The sequence below is a fragment of the Capsicum annuum genome, chromosome 3, assembly GCF_002878395.1.
Source record: "Capsicum annuum cultivar UCD-10X-F1 chromosome 3, UCD10Xv1.1, whole genome shotgun sequence".
NCBI classification, from domain to species: Eukaryota; Viridiplantae; Streptophyta; class Magnoliopsida; order Solanales; family Solanaceae; genus Capsicum; species Capsicum annuum.
In genome coordinates, this window is record NC_061113.1 from 248,904,180 (window position 1) to 248,909,464 (window position 5,285).

Sequence of the window (5,285 nt, forward strand, 5' to 3'; positions counted from 1 at the left end):
AACGTATACATGTGTATATGTTTTATAAATTAGTATATAACTATATATATAGTGTGTGTATATATTGTAGTATATGTTTTATTTAAAGTAGTACATATATATTAAATGGTACGTATATATGTGTATATATTTTCTATAGATTCTAAAGTAGTATATATTTAACGTATACATGTGTATATGTTTTATAAATTAGTATATATATAGTGTTTATATGTTGTATGTATATTTTTTAAAATAGTACATATATATGTGTATATATTTTCTACAGACTCTAAATTAGTATATATTCTAAATTAGTATATATTTAACATATACATGCGTATATGTTTTATAAATTAGTATATATATAGTGTTTATATGTTGTATGTATATTTTTTAAAATAGTACATATATATGTGTATATATTTTCTACAGACTCTAAATTAGTATATATTTAACACATACATGCGTATATGTTTTATAAATTAGTATATATATAGTGTTTATATGTTGTATGTATATTTTTTAAAGTAGTACATATATTGAATGGTACGTATATATGTGTATATATTTTCTATAGACTCTAAAGTAGTATATATATAACGTATACATGTGTAGATATTTTATAAATTAGTATATATATTGTAGTATATATCTTGTAGTATATGTTTTAAAGTAGTACATATATTGAATGGTACGTATATATGTGTATATATTTTCTATAGACTCCAAAGTAGTATATATTTAACGTATACATGTGTATATATTTTATAAATTACTATATTATTGTGTGTATATATTGTATTATATATATATATTGTAGTATATGTTTTATTTAAAGTAGTACATATATATTGAATGGTACGTGTATATGTGTATATATTTTCTATAGGCTCCAAAGTAGTATATATTTAATGTATACATGTGAATATGTTTTATAAATTAGTATATATATTGTAGTATGTATCTTGTAGTATATGTTTTATTTAAAGTAGTATATATATTTAACTAACATAGAGTCGTATACACGATTACATGTGTAATTGTGTATATGTGTATAGGTTTTTTAAATTCTAATATAGTATATACTATATATATAGTGTATATATATATATTGTTTAACGTATTTGAAATGTATATAGGTGGGTATATATAGTGTATATTGGAGAAAAAACTTTTAACTTTTTTTTTTGTTTTGACCGGATTTTGGACCGATTTTGACCGGGTTTAGGCGGGTTGGACCGGGTTAGGTGTAGTGGGACGATCCCGAATTATTTCTTGAAAATTTACTATTGGACCTAGAATCGGACCGGCCCGTTAAACCTGGCTTGGAACCGAATCGACCCACAACCCATTTAATTGTGATGGGCCGATTTCGAGTTGACCCGACCCGACCCCGTTAACAGCCCTAGTATAGGGTATACACCTACTTGTAAAGAAATTTTTGTAAATTTACTAGGGTTACACCTACTTGTAAAGAAATTTTTGTAAATTTACTAGGGTTACACCCACTTGTAAAGAATTTTTTGTAAATAACTTTAAACTTTTTTTTAGTTTTGACCGGATTTTGACCGGGTTTAGGCGGGTTAGACCGGATTAGGTGTAGTGGGCTGGTCCCGAATTCTTTCTTGAAAATTTATTATTGGGCCCTGAATCGGACCGGTCCGTTAAACCTGGCTTGGAACTGGACCGACCCACAACCCGTTTAATTGTGACGGGCCGATTCCAGGTTGACCCGGCCCAGCCCCGTTAACAGCCCTAGTATAGGGTGTACACCTATTTGTAAAGAAATTTTTGTAAATTTACTAAGGTATACACCTACTCGTAAAGAAATTTTTGTAAATTTATTCATGTTTTTATTCTTATTTTAAGAAGACGAGTTGTTTTTTCATACTATTGTGGGAAAAAAATTACACGTAAATCCCTCCTCTCAATGGAGGTTTGGGGCTATAAGTGGAGGTTTTGGGGTTCTAGAGAGAAGAAAAAATTTAAATTGATAATGTCATGTGATAGTTTTATACTGATTTGGGGTGAATTTTATCTCATTAACATGCCCTTTATCTACGACATTACACTTGCTCTTGAAATGGCTTTGATCCGCATGCCTGTTGAAGAATGAGTCGGCGACTCGTATGCAGTGACTTGGTTAAGAAAAGCCACAAAAGCCGAAGCAAAAGTGAATCTTTCAAAGAAAATTGTCATTGCTTATGGCTCATTTAATCTATCAGTCAAAATTTGCTTTGTCTAACAACTAAATTTTTTAAATAAGATGATCATATACTTCAACATAAAAAAAAAAACTAATTAAATAAATTATTTTTACTGTAATGTATTGTCAAGATATTCATGGGAGTTTTCTCGAATCAAATCTAATAAAGCTGCAAATTTGGGATCTATTTTCCTTGTTGGCGTTGTTCATACAATATGAGACATAGTATTGGAACAAAATTAAACTAATTTTCAAACCTAAATCATCCTTTTTTTCCATTTCTAGTATTTTAAAGGTATCAAACAAAGTAAAAGAACACTCAAGAATAAAATTCTTGAAACAGATTAAACTAATTTGTCATGTTTTAATAATGTCCAGTTGCTTTCTCGTACTCTTGATTCAATCACTCTTTTTCAGAAGGAACTGAAATAGGTATTGTGTATTATTTCAACAAATAATGAAAACATGTTAGTTTATATATGAAAAATAGCTCAGTAAAATTACCATTCATGGTCCAGATACTGATGATCTGTAAAATATAACTTGTTGCAAATACGACCCATCTAACTATAGCAATAATTCATTTTTATCTGTCAAAATTTCCAAAACTAAATTTATTTTCCTGAGCTATGATACTCATGAATATTACTACACTAGAAGTTTACATACAACTAAGAGAGAAATTTAGGTTCTATATTTTCCTTTTCATTTACATAAAGAATGTAAGCTTGGGCCAGGAAAACTGGTAAAGGCCTTGCTTTTGCTTTCTGTGAAGAAACCGACATATATGGGCTTATGATGAATCAGTGGGCCCATTATATTTCTTTCTGGGCAAACTTTGGGCTTCAGGCTCATGGGTTTGCTAGCAGTTAACCCGAAGCAACTCTTAACTGACCAGCCCCTCTTTCAATTGGGCCTCATCACAAATCCTTCTTAGGACATTTGTTTAGTAAATGTGCCATTGTTAGGAAAAAGGACATGAGCCGACCTTTTTCAAAATAATTGATTCATGTTTGAGCCATTGAACATTCATTATTAGTTGACTCAAACAAATTTCTTATTATGACCTTTTTATAATTTGGTTCATTTTGACTTAGGTAGTTTATTCATATATCATATTGATACAATTCATATACCATACTGATACAATTCGTAAAAAAATTAGAGCAACAAATATATGGGTAAAAGTTGTATCATTGTTATATAGAATATGTTTTTTTTTTAATATGATGTACATAAAATTTGTATCATTGTTGTACAATATATATATGTATAAAATGCATATAGAAATTGCATCTTTGTTGTATAGAATACATATCTGTATAAGATATGTAGAGCTGTCAAAATGGGCTGGTCCAACCCAACTCAACCCAACCCTTGCGGGCTAGAAAATTAAATGGGTTGGGACGGGCTAGCGCTTTTAACTAAAGGGCCTTTAAAATAGTAGTCCAACCCAACCCTAAGCAGGCTGCAGGTTGGGACGGGTTCAGAAAAAATAAAAGCAACTCGAAACATGATAAACGAAAATATTGCAAGTACTAGACAATCATCAACTTTCATGGTTTCACTTTAATATGTCTCCCACTAATTTTTAGCATGTCATGGGCATCTTACTAATACCTTTAGGGGTCGTTTAGTTGAAAAAAGACTTATTCCAAGATAATTAATTTCGGAATTAGTTATTCCGAAATTAGTTGCATCCTATATATGGAATAATTTATCGCATCACTATGTCGGTACTAACTAATAACTTACAACAAACACGAGATAAAATAATCTTTCATTTTATCTCGGACTATTTATCCCTTATACCCCACACAAAACGATCTCTTAGTTGTAATTAACTCATGACATTTACTGTAATAAGCAGAGAAATGATGATTAGCTACAAATTTCATAGGAAAATTATAATATGGTTAAGATAATAAGTACAGATATACACAAAGTATCTACATAAAAGCAACAAGATTTCTACTCCTATTCAGTTGAACATAGAAGTTGACATAGAAAAGGTGAGATCGAAGCATTGACGAGTCGAAAAATATGGGGGAAATCATGAAATGGAAATTATTGAGAAAACCTTCATCTCCAAAATCCTCAAAAGTGTAAAAATATTTGAAAAAGAGGAAGTCAAACGAAAAGGATGAATATGTTTTTTTTCAGTTATGCATATGTATTTATGAGTGCAGATATATTTTTCAGTTGTTCATATTTATTTATGAATAATACTTATGTATTTTACCAGATTACATATGTATTTATGACTAATGCATATATATTTTTTCAGATATGCATATGTATTTTTGAATAATACATATGTATTTTCTAGTTATTCATACATTTTTATGGGGCTGCATGTTATATTTATTGATTTTGAAATATACTTTTAGTTCTGCTTAGTTTTTTATAGATGCATATGTATTTATGAATAATACATATGTACTTTTTCAGTGTGTATATGTATTTATGACTAATGCATGTGTATTTTTTCACAAATGTATATGCATTTTTTCAGTTATGCATATCTATTTATGAATAACGCATATGTATTTATGATTAATGCATATGTATTTATGGATGATGTGTATTTTTCATCATAATAATATTTTTGATGTCTACATCATGAAGAAGAAATATATAGTTCAGATGCAATTAAACAAATGTATTATACCACTTTTTGTTATAGAAATTTTGTGTCCTATATGTTTATATATACATATGAGTCAGATATATATTTCTATAAATACATATGTAGATATACTTGCATGTTTTTATTGCAAATACATATACATATCTGCATTTCTTTGTATTTTGTATATTTTTTAAATATGTATATATGAAATAGATACGTGTCTTTTAAAAATAAAAACAAAAGATAGAAGATTAAAAATACAAAAAAATAAAAATAAAAAAAGAAAATAACAAAAAAAGAAAAATCCAAAGAAAAAGAAGTGAAAAAAAAGAAGAAAAAGAAATAAAAGCTATAAATATAAGTATAAAAATAAAAGTAAAAAAAATAAATATAAAAATAAAAGAAGAAGAAGAAAACAAAAACAAGAAAAGAAAAAGAAAAATATGAGAAAGGAAAAAAAAAAAA